At 51.7% G+C, this 22,494-nt stretch overlaps 1 protein-coding gene across 4 annotated transcripts in view; it reads left to right on the top strand.

Annotated features, from left to right (window-relative positions):
- lrrc4ba (leucine rich repeat containing 4Ba) overlaps positions 1 to 22,494 on the top strand; it is a 257,493-nt gene that overhangs the window by 124,373 nt on the left and 110,626 nt on the right. Inside the window, exon 1 of one of the 4 annotated variants that reach the window (XM_072492276.1) lies at positions 12,629 to 12,800. The exons of 1 other annotated variant lie outside the window; for it this stretch is intronic. The gene's annotated coding sequence lies outside the window, so the exon portion shown is untranslated. Of the gene's footprint in view, positions 1 to 12,628; positions 12,801 to 12,834; positions 13,103 to 13,763; positions 14,029 to 22,494 lie in introns of those variants that run through there. 2 more of the 4 variants (XM_072492278.1, XM_072492275.1) reach the window with 2 other exon arrangements.

Raw genomic sequence — 22,494 nt, 5'->3', positions numbered from 1 at the left:
AATCAATCCTGCGTTCCGAGCTGCAGTCGAATGATGCCACCAGCTTGTGCTGGAGTACACTGCGGCATGCTACCGACCTTGGCTAAATGAGCCTGGCACTGTTTAAGGGCACCTGCGTTCAGTGCCAGCATGCCAAACACCAGAGAAAGCAGACACAAGCCCTCGTGTGTACATGAGACGTTTTGGGAACGGATGCAATTTATCCGATCCTCTCCCTCCCATATCGCTTAACCCTTCTCTCTCCCGCTCTTACAACGCGTGGGATCCTGTTCCTTTCACACAGCTCACCGAATAACAACAACTTGCATTTGTCAAGCAGCTTTGAGGCAATGTGAAACATCAAGGTTCTACCTGGCCTCCCTTCCTACCCCTAAGACGTCTGTCATTGGAATGCTGCAGATACTGGCAATCTGAAATAAACACGGAAAGTTCCGGAAAAGCTTAGCACGTCAGCCTGGCTCCGCCAATATTTGATTTGATTTATTGTCACATTTACCAAAGTACAGTGAAAAGTATTTTTCTGCGGCCGAGGGAACGTACACAGTACGTACATCGTAGACAAAAAGAATAATCGACAGAGTACATTGACAAATGGTACATCGACAAACAGTGGTTGGTTACAGTGCGGAACAAGGGGCCAAACAAAGCAAATACATGAGCAAGAGCAGCATAAGGCGTCGTGAATAGTGTTCTTACAGGGAACAGATCAGTCCGAGGGGGAGTCGTTGAGGAGTCTTGTAGCTGTGGGGAAGAAGCTGTTCCTGTGTCTGGATGTGCGGGTCTTCAGACTTCTGTATCTTCTGCCTGATGGAAGGGTCTGGAAGAAGGCAATGCCTGGGTGGGAGTGGTCTCTGATAATGCTGTCTGCCTTCCTGAGGCAGCGGGAGGTGTAGACAGAATCAATGTGGGGGTGGCGAGCTTGTGTGATGCGTTGGGCTGAGTTCACCACACTCTGCAGTTTCTTGCGATCTTGAGCCGAGCAGTTGCCATACCGAGCTGTGATGCAGCCGGATAGGATGCTCTCTATGGTACATCTGTAGAAGTATGTGAGAGTCGATGCAGACAATGCCAAATTTTTTTAGTTTCCGTAGGAAGTAGAGACGTTGTTGGGCTTTCTTGACTGCTGCATCAAAGTGAGTGGACCAGGACAGACTGTTGGTGATGGTGACCCCCAGGAACTTAAAGCTATCGACCATCTCCACTTCGGAGCCATTGATGCAGACGGGAGTGTGTGTCGTGCTGCACTTCCTGAAGTCGATGATCAGTTCCTTGGTCTTTCCGACATGTAGAGAGAGGTTGTTTTCGGTACACCGTGTGACCAAGTGATTTATCTCCCTTTTGTAGTCTGATTCGTCGCTGTTTGAGATACGACCCACCACAGTCGTATCATCCGCAAACGTATGGATTGAGTTGGAGAGAAACGGAGTTAACCTCCGAGGTGAAAAAGTCTCTTTCCTCAGGACACAGGAAGTGTCGGATTCTCCGAAGAGTTCTCCTGTCCGAAGAAGAGTCATGTCGGACTGGAAGCGTTAACTCTATTGTTTCCCCCCCCACCCCACATCTGCTGCCAGATCTGCCGAGTGTTTCCATCATTTGCTGCTTTTAACTCCTTACTTTTAAACTTGCCGACAGACAAATTAAAAGCAGGAGTGGACCATTCAGCCCCTCATTCTGCCACTTGGTAAAATTAAGGCCGGTCTGATTGTGGCCTCAACTCCACATTCCCGCCTACCCTTGATAACCTTTGACCCCCTTGTTAGTCAAGAATCTATCTACCTCTTGCCTGAAAAGTCTCCAATGACCCTGCCTCCATCGCTCTCCAGGGACGCAAGTTCACATCCTTTTTTTTATTCGTTCATCGGACGTGGGTGTCGCTGGCTGTGCCGGCATTTATTGCCCAACCCTAATTGCCCTTGAGGGGGTAGTTAAGAGTCAACCACATTGACTGTGGGGCTGGAGTCACATGTAGGCCAGGCCGGGTAAGGACGGCAGATTTCCATCCCAAAAGGACATTAGTGAACCAGATGGGTCTCTCCGACAGTCGACAATGGTTTCATGGTCATCGTTAGACTTTTAGTTCCAGTTTAAATTCCATCACCTGCCGTGGTGGAATTCGAACCCAGGTCCCCAGATCATTATACTGGGTCTCTGGATTACTAGTCCAGTGACAATACCACTATGCCACTGCCTCCCCCACCTTGTCAAGCGGGCAGCACGGTAGCATTGTGGTTAGCACAGTTGCTTCGCAGCTCCAGGGTTCCAGATTCGATTCCTGGTTTGGGTCACTGTCTGTGCGGAGTCTGCACGTCCTCCCCGTGTCTGCGTGGGTTTCCTCCGGGTGCTCCGGTTTCCTCCCACAGTCCAAAGATGTGCAGGTTAGGAGGATTGGCCGCGCTAAATTGCCCCTTCAGTGTCCAAAATAAAGAAAACGTTGGGTGGGGTTACTGGGTTGCGGGGTTAGGGTGGAGCCGTGGGGTGGGGTGATCTTTCCAAGGGCCGGTGCAGGCTCGATGGGCCGAATGGCCTCCGTCTGCACTGTAAATTCTCGGATCTATGATCTAAGTCCCCTCAGGATCTTAGATACTTCAATAAGATAGTCTTTCATTCTTCTGAACTCCACAGGATACAGGCCCAGCCTGTCCAACCAGGGAGTAGCCAGGTTACGGGCAAAGTGCGAGCCATGTGTTTGCTTTCAGTGATAGATCACAATTAGGGAATGTTCGACAGAAGCATTCGCGCGATCTCGCTGGCGCCTGTATTGACAACTGGACGATTTACTGTGAAAGGCAATCAGAAGTGGGCAGGCCAGTGCGGTAGACCAATAGGGCTCCTTCACTCTTGCTCTGTAAAAACAAACGGTCTTCACAGCAGCAGCCTACTCGATGAAGGGCTTCCCTCTGTTCCCTCACCATGCACTGATGGTTCAGGTTTTCAGCAACACAATGTAAATGTGCCAATCGTGGGAGGAGTTCTGGGCACTCCGGCATATTTAGTGCGTCCACAGTTATCTCCGTCAGTTGAGAAGAAGAAAGAAAGATTGACATTTATCTCAGGCCTTGAACTACCGCAGGATGTCCCAAAGGAATTTACAGCCAATCAGGTACTTTTTTCAAACGTCGTCACTGTTGTAATGTGGGACGGCAGCTAATTTCCACAAGGGATAAGACAGGGGTGCGATGGAACACTCTCCACTTGCCTGGATGAGCGCAGCTCCAACAACACTCAAGAAGCTCAACACCATCCAGGACAAAGCAGCCACACTTAATGGGCACCCCATCCACAAACATTCACTCCCTCCACCACTGACGCTTAGTGGCAGCCGTGTGTACCATCTACAAGATGCACTGCAGCAACTCATCAAGGTTCCTTAAGCAGCACCTTCCAAACCCACCAACACCGCCATCTAGAAGGACAAGGGCAGCAAATACCTGGGAGCGCCACCATCTTGAAGGTCCCCTCCAAGTATCTCACCACCCCGACCTGGAAACATATTGGCCGTTCCTTGACTGTCAACATTCTGGAACTTCCTGCCCAACAGCAAGTGGAGAGTATCCCATCACACTCCTGCCTTATCCCTTGTGGAAATTAGCTGCCATCCCATATTACAACAGTGACAATGTTTGAAAAAGAACAAAGAACAAAGAAAAGTACAGCACAGGAACAGGCCCTTCGGCCCGCCAAGCCTGCACGGTGGGTGTACCTACACCTCTGGGACTGCGGCGGTTCAAGAAGACGGCTCACCGCCACCTTCTCGAGGGGAAATTGGGGATGGGCAACAAATACTTGGCCTTACCAACGAAGCCCAAGTCCCGTAAAACTGCATGTTTTGAAATTCCCACAATGAGAAATGTAATACAGACTCAGATCATTTGTTTCTTTGTGTTGTCGATTGAAAGATAAATATTGACCCGGACACGGGGAAGAACTCTTCCCTTCTTCAGAATAGTGCCGTGGGATATCTTACGCCCGCCAAGTGGGCAGTTGGCCCAGTTTAATAATCTTGTCAGAAAGACGGCAGCGCCAACAGAATGGGGCTCCCTCAGTTCATCACTGGAATGTACCTTCAATATTTGTGTTTACGGTATGAATTCACACCGTTCCGAACAGGAAGGTAGATTGCGTCCAACCGGATTCCAGCAAGCCACACGTGGCAGTTCATTTATTCCACAATAAAAACAGAAAATGCTGGATACGCTCCGCAGGTCGGGCAACGACTGGGGAGAGGGGAAACAGAGTTTCGGATCTAAATCACTCTTCTACAGAACTCAGCAACCCGTTCTAAGTTAGCTCTGCTTCGCCGCAATAGGGATGGAGCAATTTGGTCCAGGATTATGTAGACGACCGAGCACGTGGAACGAGATGTTGCTCCCCATCCGCTGGGAAAGTGCCATGTAAAATGGACTGGGCCAGTTCCACTCTGGTTTGACAAGGAAGGAAGGCTTGCATTTATGAAGCGCCTTGCGAGACCTTCAAAAGTGCTTTACAACCACTGAAGTACTTATTGAATTGTAGGCACTGTTATAATAATCACCCAGCGCCCCCCCCCCCCCCCCCCACCCACCCCCGCGGGTTTCCAGCAGCGTGAGGTGACCTCAATGGGAAATCCCATGGACATGCGACGGGAAGAGAGAATCCCGCCACCAGTGGACGGCGCACCGTCAAGAAACACGCGGCTGGGGAACAGAGAATCCCGCTCCCTGTAATAAGATATTAATATAGAGTTCTTGTCATATCCGCCCAGAGAAATTGTCAATATGTTTTTTGTGTGTGCTTAAGATACAGAGGAAATCTTTGCAAACACGTTTGCACCATCCCATTATATCTGTAGACCAGAGGGATTCTTAATCTACAGTTGGACAGATGCAGAGGGGCAATGTACAGCAACACTGCAGTATCTATCTTGGATGACTTAATGGGATGGAATAATGTAGCTGCAAATTCCCTCTGTATCTAACCTCGTGTTGTACTTGTCCTGGGAGTGTTTGATGGGGACAGTGCAGAGGGAGCTTTATTCTGTATCTAACCATGTGCTGTACCAGCCCTGTGAGTGTTTGATGGGGACAGTGCAGAGGGAGCTTTACTCTGTATCTAACCCCGTGCTGTACCTGTCCTGTGAGTGTTTGATGGGGACAGTGCAGAGGGAGCTTTACTCTGTATCTAACCCCGTGCTGTACCTGCCCTGGGAGTGTTTGATGGGGACAGTGTAGGGGGAACTTTACTCTGTATCTAACCCCGTGCTGTACCTGCCCTGGGAGTGTTTGATGGGGACAGTGTAGAGGGAGCTTTACTCTGTATCTAACCCCGAGCTGTACCTGCCCTGGGAGTGTTTGATGGGGACAGTGTAAAGGGAGCTTTACTCTGTATCTATCCCCGTGCTGTACCTGTCCTGGCAGTGTTTGATGGGGACAGTGTAGAGGGAGCTTTACTCTGTATCTAACCCCGTGCTGTACCTGTCCTGGGAGTGTTTGATGGGGACAGTGTAGAGGGAGCTTTACTCTGTGATATACCCTCAATTATGACACGAGAGAGTGTACTCGTAAAACGAAGGCTTTAATAAACAGAGAACTTTACCAGCCGGAGAGATGAGTGCTCACTGAGCGCCGCCCACAGGACGTCACCTTATATCAGGCCCCTGGAAGGTGGAGCCGGAGGCGGAGCCCCCAGTGTTCCAAACCCGGTCTTAAAGGGACATGACAATCATGATCTTAAAGGCACATACCCATTCATCACACTCTGTATCTATCCCCGTGCTGTACCTGTACTGGGAGTGTTTGATGGGGACAGTGAAGAGGGAGCTTTACTCTGTATCTAACCCCATGCTGGACCTGTCCTGGGAGTGTTTGATGGGGACAGTGTAGAGGGAGCTTTACTCTGTATCTAACCCCGTGCTGTACCTGTCCTGGGATTGTTTGATGGAGGCAGTTTAGAGGGAGCTTTACTCTGTAACTGTGATGAATGGTTACTGTACCCTTAACACCATGTAGGTGATGCCCCTTTAAGACTAGGTTTGGAAGCCTGGACGACTCCGCCTCCAGCTCCGCCCACCAGGGAGCCGTATATAAGGTTACGCCCTGTAGGTGGCACTCAGTAAGCACACCTCTCGGTCACTGACTAGTTCTCTGCTTATTAAAGCCTTCATTTACCATTCTACATGCTTGTGTCGTTATTGAGGGTACTACAGTAACTAACCCCGTGCTGGACCTGTCCTGTGAGTGTTTGATGGGGACAGTGTAGAGGGAGCTTTACTCTGTATCTAACCCCGTGCTGTACCTGTCCTGGGAGTGTTTCATGGGGACTGTGTAGAGGGAGCTTTACTCTGTATCTAACCCCGTGCTGTACCTGTCCTGGGAGTGTTTCATGGGGACAGTGTAGAGGGAGCTTTACTCTGTATCTGACCCTGTGCTGTACCTGTCCTGGGAGTGTTTGATGGGGACAGAGTTGAGGGGGATTTACTCTGTATCTAACCATGTACTGTATTTGTCCTGGGGGTGTTTGATGGGGACAGTGTAGAGGGAGCTTTACTCTGTATCTAACCCCTTGCTGTACCTGCCCTGGGAGTGTTTGATGGGGACAGTGTAGAGGGAGCTTTACTCTGTATCTAACCCCACGCTGTACCTGTCCTGGGAGTGTTTGATGAGGACAGTGTAGAGGGAGCTTTACTCTGTATCTAACCCCATGCTGTACCTGTCCTGGGAGTGTTTGATGAGGACAGTGTAGAGGGAGCTTTACTCTGTATCTAACCCCTTGCTGTACCTGTCCTGGGAGTGTTTGATGGGGACAGTGTAGAGGGAGCTTTACTCTGTATCTAACCCCATGCTGTACCTGTCCTGGGAGTGTTTGATGAGGACAGTGTAGAGGGAGCTTTACTCTGTATCTAACCCCGTGCTGTACCTGTCCTGGGAGTGTTTCATGGGGACAGTGTAGAGGGAGCTTTACTCTGTATCTGACCCTGTGCTGTACCTGTCCTGGGAGTGTTTGATGGGGACAGAGTTGAGGGGGATTTACTCTGTATCTAACCATGTACTGTATTTGTCCTGGGGGTGTTTGATGGGGACAGTGTAGAGGGAGCTTTACTCTGTATCTAACCCCTTGCTGTACCTGCCCTGGGAGTGTTTGATGGGGACAGTGTAGAGGGAGCTTTACTCTGTATCTAACCCCACGCTGTACCTGTCCTGGGAGTGTTTGATGAGGACAGTGTAGAGGGAGCTTTACTCTGTATCTAACCCCATGCTGTACCTGTCCTGGGAGTGTTTGATGAGGACAGTGTAGAGGGAGCTTTACTCTGTATCTAACCCCTTGCTGTACCTGTCCTGGGAGTGTTTGATGGGGACAGTGTAGAGGGAGCTTTACTCTGTATCTAACCCCATGCTGTACCTGTCCTGGGAGTGTTTGATGAGGACAGTGTAGAGGGAGCTTTACTCTGTATCTAACCCCTTGCTGTACCTGTCCTGGGAGTGTTTGATGGAGACAGTGTAGAGGGAGCTTTACTCTGTATCTAACCCCACGCTGTACCTGTCCTGGGAGTGTTTGATGGGGACAGTGTAGAGGGAGCTTTACTCTGTATCTAACCCCATGCTGTACCTGTCCTGGGAGTGTTTGATGAGGACAGTGTAGAGGGAGCTCTACTCTGTATCTAACCCCTTGCTGTACCTGTCCTGGGAGTGTTTGATGGGGACAATGTAAAGGGAGCTTTACTCTGTATCTAACCCCGTATTGTACCTTTCCTGGGAGTGTTTGATGGGGACAGTGTAGAGGGAGCTTTACTCTGTATCTAACCCTGTGCTGTACCTGCCCTGGGAGTGTTTGATAGGGACAATGTAAAGGGAGCTTTACTCTGTATCTAACCTCACGGTGTACCCTGGGAGTGTTTGACAGGACAGTAGAGGAAATATTTTTCTATCTCTCTTGCTCAGGTCATTGACTGGCCATTTGACATGCTCCTGTCAAATCACTATTATTATTAATATTCAGCCTGCCACTCAGCTGCAGGAGAGAGTTGATTCTGTCCGGCTTCCCTTCCTAGTCAGGAGGCAGCCATGACACGCACATCAAAACACCGACAGTCCATGGCATCAGTCAGCTGTCAGCAGCCCACAATGACGTTGCCTCATGCACTTCCCTGATGGATTACATTGCTCCGTTGCTGTAGTCCACTGGTATCCACACCACTAGGTCACAGGTTCCGTTTCCCAGATCGCACCGTTGATTTCTTTGTACTGTGAGCGAAGCCTCACCTGCAGCATGGACTGTGCGAAACCTACCTTCGGGCCTTCTGGCTAATTTTTAAGTTATGGTGAATTAACAGACCAGCCTTGAAGGCAAGGTTGCCTCACAAAAATCTAACAATCACCCACTGTCCCTATCAAACACTGCCAGGAATGAAAAATATTCTTCACAAGGTGCGGGTGATGTGAGCTCTCATTGCTTAAGTAAGTAAAGCACTTAATCTCTACGGATGCAGCAAATATTTAGAGCGCTCCTCTCGAAAAAAAAATCTGACTTGATCCCCAAAAGCCGATGAAGTAATTTTTTTTTGTTGCTCCTCTTGGCTGATTGGCAGGTTGGTCGATGGTTCCACTTGCAAGTAGGCGGAGGGGGCATGTTTAATGTCCCAAGGCATTGTTTAATGCTGGGGAATGTTTAATGTCCCAAGGCATTTTCCTGAGGGAGATATGGGAAAGTACAGTGGGCAGCAGTAGGATTATCACTGTATGCTATTATGGGCCAGGTTTAGAGAACACCAAAGTATATCATGGAGTTCACCTGACCTCCAACCTTTAATAGATTTTGGTTATGGGGAGGACAAGGGTCCACTTTCCATGTGTGATGCAACAGAGATCTCAAGTATTTTTAAACAAAACAATGTTTATTCTATGAATCCATTAACGTTTTATAAACACACAGTAAACATCTTATCAACTACCAACACAAATACCCCCCCCCGCCCCCAAAGATACAGTACTCTATAGGTAACCCTTAATAACTTTCCTAACAATATCCATAAGCCAAACACCTTTTTCGACAAAAACAGTAGGTTTGAATTCCTTACAGACAACAGGTATTACTTTGAGGTTCCTGTAACAGCCTCCCCGAACAGGCACCGGAATGTGGCGACTAGGGGCTTGTCACAGTAACTTCATTGAAGCCTACTTGTGACAATAAGCGATTTTCATTTCATTTTCATTTTCAAGTGGTCTGGAGACATTCTTTAGCATGCAGAGAGAGAGACCAAAAATACAACTTCTTTGTTTGAATGCAGCTCCCAACTGAAAACGAAACCAAAAAAAACCTCAAGAGCCACATAGCAGCTTCCAGCTCAAAACGAAAGTAAAAGACAGAATCACAGCCCAGCTCCACCCACACAGTGACGTCACTGCAGCCATTTGATAAAACACACTTTTCTTAAAGGGACCCTCACATGACAATGCGTTGAATGCAAGATCAAAGGTGAAGGTTTATGAGGGACCTTTAGAAGCTGCAGAAAGCGAAAGAGGGGGGTGGTTCAGGGAGAGCAATTCTTCATGTGTGTGCCCAGCTATGTGACTGTGAAGGGCATCGCACCCGGGATAAACCTTGGCCAGGGCATCAGGACAAAAGGCCATGCTCTTCGAAAGAGTGTCCACTCCACTGTTAACATCCACCTGAGAGGTCCGACGGGGAAGTTTGGAATATTTTAGAACATAGAACTACAGAGCAGAAGGAGGCTGTTTGGCCCATTGCGTCTGTACCGACCCACTGAAAGAACACTCTACCTAAGTCCACTCCCCCCACCCTGTCCCTGTAACCCCATAAGCCTGCCTAACCTGCACATTTTGCACGCTAAGTGGCAATTTTGGATTGAATTGGTTTGTTGTCACGTGTACCGAGGTACAGTGAAAAGTATCGTTTGGCGAGCAGCTCAAACAGATCATTCCGTGCGTGAAACAAAAATATATAATAGGGCAAACATGAAATACACAATGTAAATACAAAGTAAAGCATACAGGAATGTAGTATTAATCAGGTCAGTCCATAAGAGGAGTCTGGTAACAGCGGGGAAGAAGTTGTTTTTGAGTCTGTTCGTGCGTGTTCTCAGACTTTTGTATCTCCTGCCCGATGGAGGAAGTTGGAAGAGTGAGTGAGCCGGGTGGGAGGGGTCTTTGATTATACTGCCCGCTTTCCCCAGGCAGTGGGAAGTGTAGATGGAGTCAGTGGATGGTTGGCGGGTTTGTGTGATGGACTGGGCGGTGTTCATGACTCTCTGTAGTTTCTTACAGTCTTGGGCTGAGCAGTTGCCATACCAGGCTGTGGTGCATCTGTAAAAGTTGGTATCAGTCAATGTGGACATGCCGGATTTCCTTAGTTTCCTGAGGAAGTGGAGGCACACCACCTAACCTGCAGATCGGTACAGACAGCACGGTAGCACAAGTGATTAGGTAGCACAGCGCCATGGTCCCAGGTTCGATTCCCTGCTGGGTCACTGTCTGTGCGGAGCCTCCACGTTCTCCCCGTGTCTGCGTGGGTTTCCTCCGGGTGCTCCGGTTTCCTCCTACAGTCCAAAGATGTGCAGTTTAGGTGGATTGGCCATGATAAATTTCCCTTAGTGACCAAAAAAGGTTAGGAGAGGTTATTGGGTTACGGGGATAGGGTGGAAGTGAGGGCTTAAGTGGGTCGGTGCAGACTCGATGGGCCGAATGGCCTACTGCACTGTATGTTCTATGTTCTATCTTTGGGCTGTGGGAGGAAACCAGAGCACTCAGAGGAGGCCCATATAGACACGGGAGAAAATGCAAACTCCACACAGACAGTGACCCCAAGGGCGGAATCAAACCTGGATCCCTGGTGCTGTGAGGCAGCCGTGCTAACCACTGCACCACTATCCCTCTATATTACCACACCCCTATCTCTGTAACCCACTCCGGTCCCACAACCCTCCGCCAGCTCCGCGCTCCTCCAAATCCAGCCCCTCGTGCAACCCCCACCATTGGTGTCCGTGCCTTCAGCTACCAGGGCTCTAAGCTACGGAACATTCTCCTTAGACTTAACTGCTCTCCACCTCTCTCTCCTCCTTTAAGATACTCCTTAAGATGTGCCTCGTTGACTGAACATTTGCCCACCTGTCCACTTGACTTTGCTGTGAGGATAACAATAAGACAAACCGTGCTCGCTATTACTTATGTGAAAATCAACAGAATCTTCCAGATGTGCTGTTAATAGTGGAAGTTGCTGCCCGAGCTAAATCTCCTCCATATATGAGCTGCTTCACTGTCGAGCTCACCCCCCCCCCCCCCCACCCCCTCTCGCACCCCGCCTTCCCTCACTCCATGCAAAACAATATGGAGTTTCTGTACTGACAGTGTAGATAGAAACTAAACGCACCACCAAAGGTTACATCAAGTCATTTCGGTCTAAAGTGACCTTTTAAGTCTTAATTATTGCCAGGCAACCTCTCAGGAACTGAAAATGAACAAACCTTAGTGTCTCATTCCTTCAGATTTGAATTGTTGCTGGAGATTTGAAACAATGTAATTTTTTTTCTTCAGCATCTTTCTTTTAAAGCAACCTTTCGTGCATTTAATTTCTCTTTCTGTCCCTGGTGAATTCGCAATTGGAAGTAATGCTTCCCGGACTCTGCGCTGCTCTTTCATAATTATTCCATCTGATTAGTTTTTTGCTCAGCGCACGCAGATTCCCAGATGCCCTGTAGAGGACGCTGCGCTGTGTGGCTGCCCTGTTTACAGCAACTTTTCATGCTCGCCATCATAAGGGAGCCTCCGGGCAAGGGGCAAGTCTAATGAAGGACAGCCACTTCTCCGCAGCAACAGCCGGCCTATTATCTCCTTATTGGCCCGTCACCCATTTTGTTTGAGGTGGCACGGTGGTTAGCACTGCTGCCTCCCAGCGCCAGGGACCCGGGTTCGATTCCGGCCTCGGGTGACTGCGTGGAGTTCGTACTTTCTCCCCGTGTCTGCGTGGGTTTCCTCCGGGTGCTCCGGTTTCCTCCCACAGTCCAAAGATGTGCGGGTTAGGTGGATAGGCCGCGATAAAATTCCCCTTTGCGAAAGGTGCTCTTTCAGAGGGTCAGTGCAGACCTGATGGGCCGAATGGCCTCCTTCTACCCTGCAGGGATTCTGTGGATTCTATGAATGCTCCTACGCAGTGACGTCACTACATCCAAGGCTGTAAATGCAAGTCCGCGTGCGTTTGATCATTCTGCACCCAACCCCTCCTCAGAATGTTCCCCTACCACAGGGCGTCCATATCGGTGGCCATAGCGCAAGAGGCCAGTGCTCCAACCACACCATGCCAATGTGGGAGCAGGTGCCACAGCCCTGACAATCGTTCTCCGGCTGCCCCACCCCTCCCCCCCATTCCCCTTCCACAAACTCTGCCAACCGCTGGGGGCATAATCACAGTGGGCCAAGAGCTTTGAGAGCTTCAGGCGGCCTCCCCCAGATCTTCTTTCTGTTAGGGGGGAGACAATCTGTTCAGAATTTGCGGGGTGAAGAGGGGTCAAACCCTCAGAAACAATGGTGTTGGGAATGGTCAACCAGAGTGCTGGTCACTTGACGATTTCCTGTACGGAGCGATGGATGGAGTGAGGGGGGGGGGGGGGGGGGGTGTAGGAAGGGGGCGAGGCATGAGGGTTGCCAGTTTACAGGAGAGTGGGTGTACATTCCTTTATTTCCCTCCCCGTTAAGCCAGTAGGGAGGGAGCAGGAAGGCGACGATGTGAACCTGGTGCCTCTCAGCTCAAGAACATCTCCAGGACCCTGCTCATCCAATTGGACAAGTGTTGCCAAGATGACGGTCTGTAATTAGGTAATTGGATTTTATGCCTTGAAGTGAGAAAGGAGAGAGTGAGAGAGAGAGAGAGAGAGAGAACGAGAGAGCAGCATCGAAGGAGAGGGGACATCCCCCCTTCTGTTACAGCTCCATTCGGAGGAGTGGACACAATTCTTTTCTTCGGGAGCGAGACGTTGGGGATGTGTTGCAGAGCAGGAACCATGAGGGAAAACCCTTTTCCCTTCTCTCTCGCTCCTTGAGGGTCGGAGTGGGGGGTGGGGGGGGGGCTGTGAAGAGGCGCTCCGAAGGCTGAAGGATCCGCGCTCAGAACAAAGCAGGTTTTCTACCCGGGTTTACCTGTCATTCGGAGGCAAAAAGACCGGCTGAAGGTTAAAGGAAGGAGGGATGGCTGAAAAATGGATTGGGTTGCTGGCTGCACCAGGCTGTGCACATTGATTTAGGGAGAGAGCTAGAGGGGGGGGGGGGGGGAGAGAGAGAAGGGGGTGGGGGAGGCACAGAGAGACAAAATATACACAAGGAGAAAGGAAAAGGGAGGGAGAGAGAGGGAGAGTTTTGCAGCTGGAAAATGCCCGCACTGCCGTGTGACTGGAAATCTTAATAACTTGACAAAGAAGAGATTATTCCATTAACAAAAGGCCGAGAGAGAGCTGGGGCCACATTGAATAGGGTCTCGCTGCAAGGTCTGAATTAGCAGGGAAGGGAGGGAGGAGAGAGGAGGGAGAGGAGGGGGGGGGGAGGGAGGGAAAAAGAGAGAGAGAGTCGGTCTAAACCATTGGAGGGAGCGGAAAATGCTGCAATTGTTCAGAACTCCCAACTAGAGGAAGCGAGTGAAGCCATCTCGTCCCCCCCCCTTCTCCCTAAAGCACAACAGGGGATTAGGGCCATCTAGATTCGGGAAGACCTGATCGAATTGATTTTCTCTGATAAATCTTCTCTTGAATTGTCTCCCCCTGGGGTGGTGGGTTGGGGGGGGGGGGTGGTGGGTTGGGGGGGGGGGGGGTGCTGCTTCGGAGCCAAGTGACTGTCAACATCATCTTTATTAAGTGTCACAAGTAGGCTCGCGTTAACGCTGCGATGGAGTTACTGTGAAAATCCCACCGAGCCGAGCCTGCGTCGCCGTCCCCTCTGTGACTGGGGCGGAGGAGGGATTTTTTTTTTTTTCCCTGTTGTTGTTCTGAGGCGATGGAAGAAGGCGAGTTAAATGAGAGGCTTTTCACAGGGGACCTGGAGCGGCTCGGCGAGGGTGAGTGGTAACCACGGCGACCGGGCTTTCTCCCCCTCCTTTTTGTTGTTGGGGCCCCGAGTGAGTGGCGCCTGGCGTCGCAGGGAGGGAAATGAATGAAAATGGCTCATTGTCACAAGTAGGCTTCAAATGAATTTACTGTGAAAAGCCCCTAGTCGCCACATTCTGGCGCCTGTTCGGGGAGGCTGGTACGGGAATTGAACCGTGCTGCTGGCCTGCCTTGGTCTGCTTTAAAAGCCCTGTGCTAAACCAGCCCCTTTAGGGAGTCCAGCTGGGAAAGGGGAAGAACAGAGAGGATCGGTGAAAAGAATTCCACAGGCGAGAGAGAGAGAGAGACAATCGCGGACGAGAGGCTGGCTGGTGGAGGATAGATTCAATAGGAACTTTCTAAAGGGCAGGGGAGAGGGGGTGCGAATTGGACGGAGCCGACAGACTCCAAAGATGTACAGGTTAGGTGGATTGGCCATGCTAAATTTCCCCTTCGTGTCCAAAAAGGAGGTGGGGTTACGGGGATAGGGTGGAGGCGTGGGCTTAAGTAGGGTGCTCTTTCCAAGAGCCAGTGCAGACTCGATGGACCGAATGGCCTCCTTCGGCACTGTAAATTCTATGATTCTATGACATAGACTCGATGGGCCAAATGGCCTCCTTCTGCAGTGTAAATTCTATGATTCTATGACATAGACTCGATGGGCCGAATGGCCCCCTTTAGCACTGTACATTCTGTGATCCTATGGCACAGACACGATGGGCCGAATGGCCTCCTGTGGTACCATTCTCCGACCAGGCCGAAATGAGGCCAGGCTCTGCGTGTCCTCTCCAATGCGGAGCGAAGGGCTCAAAGAGAGAGGACTTGAGACGAGACGATGGAGAAAGCAGAGGCTGGAGTGTGTTAAAACCAGGATGCCAGTGGGAAGAGAGCAATGATCTGGGCCAAAGGACGAAGAGGCCGTGGAGAGAAATCAAGGGACAGGAGACAAGACGGCGGGAGGAAAGAGCGGACGGAAGAGTATTTAGTGCTGACTGGGTTAGACAAAGAGAAAGGCAGAGGACAGAGAGGTGAGAGTGAGGATGGTGGAACTGAAGGAGAATGCAGGCACAGTGTGTAGAAGAAGTAGACGGCGGGGGTGCATGTAAAGCAGACAGAACAGTAAAGTTAAGCGGTAATGCAGGGGGCACAGAGAAGTGAGAAACAGCTGAGAGGTGAATGCCAGGATGTAATGTGTGTGAGTAAAGTTTGACGTCCCTCTTAGTTGGAATTGGCCAGCGTGGCACGCGCTGCCAGCCCTCCACCAATGCCCCCTTGAGCCGCCAGGAATTATCCTGCCCCCAGTAGTAACCCTGGAGCAAGAGTTTCTTTGAGTACTTTCATTTCTTGGTTCCGGGTATTGGGGGTCAGGGCGGGAGAAGTCGGGGTGGGGGAAGGGGGAAGACCGCGTGACGGTCAGGACTGAATCAGGGTGAGCCAGTTCGCCTTCCAGTTGGCTGTTGGGAGGAGGTGCTCCAGCCCCCCCCCCCCTCGCAATCTCAGGAAGGCCCCCAGGAACACCCCCTCACCCCCGACATCCACACCTGGTAAGGGCCCCCCTACCCCCACATCTGGTAAGGGCCCCCCGCCCTCCACCCCAGCCATTAGACACCCCAGGGTGGTCGGGGACAAGTCAGGGTAGCACCCTGGTACCTGGGCACCTTGGCACTGCCTGCCTTGCAGTGCATGGTACTGGCCAGGATGCTCAGGTAACACTGCCAGGGTGCCACCTACCCAATCTCCAACCGCCTGGGGGGGTCCCTAATGGCCGGGGAGCCCCCACCCCCCGGTGCCATTACGATTGGTCCACGTTGATGGAAACCAGTGCCATGGTGAGGTCTCGGAGGCGTGGCCTTTCAGTCCCGGACGGCGGGTGAATCCAGCGAAGGAATATTCAAATGAGTCCAATGGCTCATTTAAATATGCAGATGCAGATCACGCCCAGTGAGGGTGACATCCAGATCGCGTGGTCTCGCGAAATTTCATGAAATTCAACGGCCTCGTTCCGACACCAAGTTGTGCGCGGGTAGGCCGCTGATTCGCGCCCCTGATCTCGGCCGGGGTTCTACATTTGGCCTCAGTTCCCGCCGTTAAGCAAGCCTTTTCCATCTCACCATGCCTGACAGCCAGTCAAGTACTTTACGGTGTGAAACAGCCAATTAGCAGACAGCAAGCTCCCAAATGTGACTGTGACATATTATTTCAGTGATGTTAATTGAGGGATGAATATTGGCCGGGAGGGACCAGAATTCCATGTTTTTCTGACTAGTTTCCATGGGATCTTTTACACCCACCCAATCACTCACGCTGATCTGCCAGACGCGTGTTTCCCGATGGTGCGGCGTTCGTGGCGGTGGGATTGTCGACCCCGCCGCTCGTCAATGGGATTTCCCGTTGAAGCCGCCCCCACGCTGCCGGCTGGGACAGAGAATCCCAATGGCCGGAGATCCGACCGGGATCTCTGACACTGCAGCTCGCCGCCACAACTTAACTCGAGTTTCGGTGCAGACTTTTGTCCTCACGCCCTGAAGTGGGATTTGAACCGGGAATCGCAGGTGTCGGAGGCGGGCGTGCTGAGTCACAGCTGACACACGTTGGTGGAGAGGGGCGAGGGAGGAGGGGGGGGGGTGCGGAATCTCCTGGTTTCTATCCAATAACTGTTGCCGGAAGTTCCTTGCATGTGGATAGCAGATTGTAGGGGCTGTGCGTCTCACATGGGAGATCATCTTCTCTTCCCAACCTCTGGCATGGGAAGGTCAGCCGTGTCTCTGGAACAGTCCCGTGTGAGTTAGAGATTTCAGGACACGGAGGGATGAGACTCAACCTTGAAAGGTTCCTGAGTCAGCACCTTCCAAACCCATGATCACTGCCATCTAGAAGGACAAGGGAAGCAGATACCTGGGAACCCCACCACCTGGAGGTTCCCCTCCAAATCACTCACCATCCTGACTTGGAAATATATCGGCCGTTCCTTCACTGTCGCTGGGTCAAAATCCTGGAACTCCCTCCCTAACAGCACTGTGGGTGTACCTACACCACAGGGACTGTAGCGCCTCAAGAAGGCGGCTCACCACCACCTTCTCAAGGGACAATTAGGAATGGGTAATAAATGGTGGGCCAGCCAGAAATGCCCTCTTCGGGTAAATACATTTTTTTGAAAATCCAAGCCTAGATCGGAACTGCTGGTAATTTGGGACACCCCCCTCCTCCCATTGGCCAGATTTTGGAGCTTCTCTGCAAGGGGGCAATTGGCAGCAGAAGTGGAAAACTTCAGCCACGGAGAGCGGGCATATCGGGAGATCAGGCCGCCCCACCATCCCGGTGGATGTCCGGGAATTCAGTGAGTAGGCAGCCGGAGAAGGTGGACACTGTTGGGAACGGGCCCAGCAGAGCTGGCACAGGGAGCAGGGACTGAACGTTGGTTACAACTGAAGTGAAACAGAGCTCAAGAGAGAGAGCATAGAACATAGAACATACAGTGCAGAAGGAGGCTATTCAGCCCATCGGGTCTGCACCGACCCACTTAAGCCCTCACTTCCACCCTATCCCCGTAACCCAATAACTTCTGCTAACCTTTTTGGACACTAAGGGCAATTTAGAGCGGCCAATTCACCTAACCTGCACGTCTTTGGACTGAGGGAGGAAACCGGTGCACCCGGAGGAAACCCACGCAGACACGGGGAGAATGTGCAGACTCCGCACAGACAGTGACCCAGCGGGGAATCGAACCTGGGACCCTGGTGCTGTGAAGCAACAGTGCTATCGTGCTGCCCATGCCCAGCATGTCACCCACAAAAGATTCACAGGGGCCTCCAGTCCTTCCGGGCCATCTGACCTGCATTTTTGTTAAACCCTTAGGAACCAGAATTACCCAGTTTCTGCCTCACCTACAAACGTGGGCCCAGATGGGCTTCCTGAGTCTCTTAGGTGACTGACCCTGCTCCATGGCCCAGGGGCAGGGTTATTTTAGCATTCAGGGTGGGGCCATTCCAACGGTGGCACTCAAACACGCCCCCGGAATTCGGGGGCGGCATCCACGGGCTGAGGTCCCTAAAAGAGCCAAAGCGAGAATAGGACCCGCTCTCCGCAAGAGGCTCGATTTGCTCCTTGACCTCTCCGAGGTCTTCGGAAGGCCCAGGCCAAGAACTAATCCTTTCAGCGGTGCCCGCTTGGGACTATCAGGGCGGAAATTCCTCGCGTAGGGTGGGAACCTGCCCACCGACATCACCCGGAAGCTTGCGCGCATCATGAGACGAGTAGAATTTGAATGCGAATGTTTGGTAGATTTTGGTGTGATCCTGGACAGGGTTTTAAGAAGTTTGACAAAGGAATCAGCAGGGAGATGGGGAGAATTTTTGTTTTACACAGCGGGTTGTTCGGGTCTAGAATGAACTGCCTTAAAAGGAAGCAGTTTGGATAGTAGCTTTCAAAAGAGAATTGGAGAAATAACGGAAGGGGCAAAATGAGAGGCCTCTGGGGAAAGAGCGAGGAGAATATCTCCATCAATCTCTGGGGCAGCGCGGTAGCACAGTGGTTAGCACAATTGCTTCACAGCTCCAGGGTCCCAGGTTCGATTCCGGCTTGGGTCACTGTCTGTGCGGAGTCTGCACATCCTCCCCGTGTCTGCGTGGGTTTCCTCCGGGTGCTCCGGTTTCCTCCCACAGTCCAAAGATATGCAGGTTAGGTGGATTGGCCATGATAAATTGCCCTTAGTGTTGGGTGGGGTTGCTGGGTTGTGGGGATAGCATGGAGGTGTTGACCTTGGGTAGGGTGCTCTTCCCAAGAGCCAGTGCAGACTCGATTGGCCGAATGGCCTCCTTCTGCACTGTAAATTCTATGAAATCTATGAAAGAGCTAGCACAGGTGCGAGGGCCGCAAAGTCACCCTTCTGTGCTTCGCGACCGACGACCTGCCCTTGCCCCGTTTACAAAAATCCTCGGCCTGAATGGTTTGGCGGCCCCAGTGGCCGCGCGGGGTCCGCAAAGGGTGGGAAACGGGTGCCCGGACCGCAATTGGACGCCCCAATGGTGCCACGTCGCACCGGCCGGCCAATCGACAGCCGTCCAACGCGAAACACGCTCGGTGAAACGCCCAACGCTGCCGGGGAGCCCGGGAAGAGGGTGGGGGGAAGGGGGAGGGGGCGGGGCTGTACCTGCAGCGCTGTCTCGCGCGAGCCCACCGACCGCAATATGACCGATGACGATGGGACGCGCGCCCAACGTTCTCTCCCGCGATTTCAAACGCTTTTTGGTAGGGCGCCCTCCTGCCCGATCGACGTAAGAATCTGACCCATGGTTCCCCCCACCCCACCATAAATTTTGGGCACTGTGCGTTTGCGCACGGTCCACACTGGGTCAATTCACAGATGCCGGACGCTCGGCCACACACATCGAAACAAACCTGTGAGACTTTAACCTGGTGTAAGACTTCTTACTGTGCTCACCCCAGTCCAACGCCGGCGTCTCCACATCATGATACACAAAGGGAACATGGATCAGAGCGAGGCCCAAACCATCAGCCTCTCTAGTATGAGAGCGGCTGGCAGGGGACTGATCAGCTAATAATGATCATTTGACGGAGAGAATGGCATTCAGGGCTGCGCAGGTTTCTCTCTCGCTGGAGCGCAAACCTTCCAGGGGTGAGGATTTATATTGCTTTGCCCCCAATGAGATTGGATTCAATGGCCTCGGACCCACAGTGTCGCCGCGCAGCTGATCAATGCAACATCCATTGCGAAAGGGCCCCCGTCCAGGCCACAGGCTCCTTACTCATTCTGTCCCATTAGCTCAGGATGTTACAGTCAGTCTCAGGGGTTCCTGAGGTCTTAAATGGTGCTTTGTGTGTACGTCTAAGCATGTTTGCATGTCAGAGTGTGCACGTGTGGGAGTGTATTTGTGTGTGAATGTGAGTTTGCACGAGGGTGATACATATGTGAAAATGCATGTGACATTTCTGTGAGCGTGCAAGTGAATGTTCATGTGAGTGTGTGCATGTGTGTGTGCATGCAAGCTTTTGCTTGTTTGTGAGTATGTGTATGACTGTGAAGAAAGCATGAATGTGTGTGTAGGGGTGTATGTTAGTGTGTGGCTGAATGAGTGTGTGTGATAGGGTGTGTGTGTATGTGGCTGAGTGCGTGTGTGTGTGAATGGGTGAGTGTGTATCCGAGTATGTGTGTAACTGTGTGTGAATGGGAGTGTGTGGCTGAGTGAGTGTGTGTGGCTGAGTGAGTGTGTGTGGCTGAGTGAGTGTGTGTGGCTGAGTGAGTGTGTGTGGCTGAGTGAGTGTGTGTGGCTGAGTGAGTGTGTGTGGCTGAGTGAGTGTGTGTGGCTGAGTGAGTGTGTGTGGCTGAGTGAGTGTGTGTGGCTGAGTGAGTGTGTGTGGCTGAGTGTGAGTGTGTATGTGTGAGTGTGTATGTGAGTATGTGTGTAACTCTGTGAATGGGAGTGTGTGCGTGTTAGTATGTGGCTGAGTGTCTGAATGGGTGTATGAGTGTGTGTGAATAGGTGTGTGTGTGCAAATGGGTATGTATGTGAATGTATGTGTATGAGTGTGAATGGGACTGTGTGAGTGTGCATGAGCGTGTGTGAATGGGAGTGTGTGTGTGTGAATGGAAGTCTGTACGCGAGTGTGAATGGGAGTGTGTGTGAGTGTGTGTGAATGGGTTTGTGTGCTTTTCAACAAGGGTGTGTGAATGTGTGTGAATTGGAAGTGAGTGAGGATGTGTTATTTGGTGTTTGAGTGTGAGTGAGTGAGAACATGTGTGTGGGTGTGTCTGAGTGTGCATGTGCTTGTGTGTGCGCACGAGAGTGTGAGTGAGAGCGTGTGTGAGGGTGTGTCCTTAGCGAATGTGTGTATGTAAGAGAGTGTGTGTGCACGTGAGTGCCTGAGAGCGTGTGTGTGTGTGAGTAAGTATGTGTGTGAATAGTGTGTGAATAAGTGTGTGTATGTATGTGTGACTGTGTGTCTGTGTGTGTGTGAGTAAGTGTGTGTGTTTTCAGCTCAGCTCCAGCAGTGTGAGAATCCTCCAGCCCCGAGTGTCTCGGTTCACACCTGAATTATGGCCACTTGGAGATGTGTACCCCTGAGTGAGCAGCCTCGGGAGAGGAGGGGGTCAAATCTCAGAGTATTATTTGCACCGTTACTAGAGGGCACTGCAGCATGATGGGCCGCCAGCCATATTCAGATCAGACAGTAGCTGATAACGCAGGATTAAGAATGAAGTCTCAGAGTCGGAAAAATGAATCAGAAATGAAACACGCCATCAGTGGGCTGTTATTCAAGAGCTTATCTCTACAAGATGAATAGCACTTGGAGGCAGCAGGTGTTGCACAACCCGGATTGTCAACCTCAGAGCTTCCTGTGAGTCTCACTCGCTCCTCCTTGGGGATTTTGGTGTTGGTCGGCCTGTGGATCGGCAGAACGGGGGCGGCCGCAAGCAAGTTGTTAGATTACAGGACAGGAACCCAATGTACTCCCTCAGAATAGCCTGTCACCCATCTGCCAGCGATGAATTTCCGGAATTATAGCATCTCTTCCTCCGTTGAAATAGAATCATTGAATGCCTACATTGCCGAAGGAGGCCCCCACGGCCCATCGAGTCTGCACTGACCCTCAGAAAGAGCATCCTGCCCAGGCCCACTCCCCCGCCTTATCCCTGTAACCCCACCCAACCTTTGGAAACTAAGGGGCAATTTAGCATGGCCAATCCACCTAATCTGCACAACTTTGGACTGTGGGGGGGAAACCGGAGCACCCGGAGGAAACCCACGCAGACACAGGGAGGACGTGCAAACTCCACACAGACAGTCACCCGAGGCCGGACTCGAACCAGGGTCCCTGGCGCTGTGAGGCGGCAGCGCTGACCACTGTGCCGCCGGGCACGTCCCCTAGTGCGTGTTTACTGACTGGTCACCTTACAATCAGAGGGCAGGTTCTACCGGTTCCATCAGTCGCGGGGGGGGATCAATTTGGTGAGGGGGGCAAAGTTCAGCTACTCGGCAGCGGGATGGATGTAGGAATGTTGTTCTCATGACTTCAAGGGTGTGTTAACGGTGGGCCGCCTTCCCAACAATGTCAGGGGGCCAATTTTCCTGGATTAGCTTGCCAGGGATTACCATTAAAAGGCCATCTCACAGTTTCCAAGGCAAGTCCGAAGTTGATAGGTTCAATTTTATGATTGTGCCTAAGTGGCGAGCTTCACTTCCGCTGTGAGTTGCCGCTGCACTGTCCACTTTGGAGAGTGTCTGCAAACGCCAGGCCGTGCTTGAGGCCGGGTGGTGACGGTGCATGTTATGTGTGGGGGGCGGGGGGGCGGGGGGGGGGCGACCAAGGGAGGGGAAAGGTTGGGCAGTGGCCGGGAAAAGGTTGGAAGCCACGGACAGGCTTCCCGGGTGCCTGGACCTTCGCCCCCATGAGGTACCGGCGGGGAGGGCGACCTCCCA

This window comes from Scyliorhinus torazame, chromosome 29 (assembly GCF_047496885.1).
Source record: "Scyliorhinus torazame isolate Kashiwa2021f chromosome 29, sScyTor2.1, whole genome shotgun sequence".
NCBI lineage: Eukaryota > Metazoa > Chordata > Chondrichthyes > Carcharhiniformes > Scyliorhinidae > Scyliorhinus > Scyliorhinus torazame.
The sequence above is the reverse complement of the archived record's forward strand: the minus strand, read 5'-3'. Positions and strand labels throughout refer to the sequence as shown.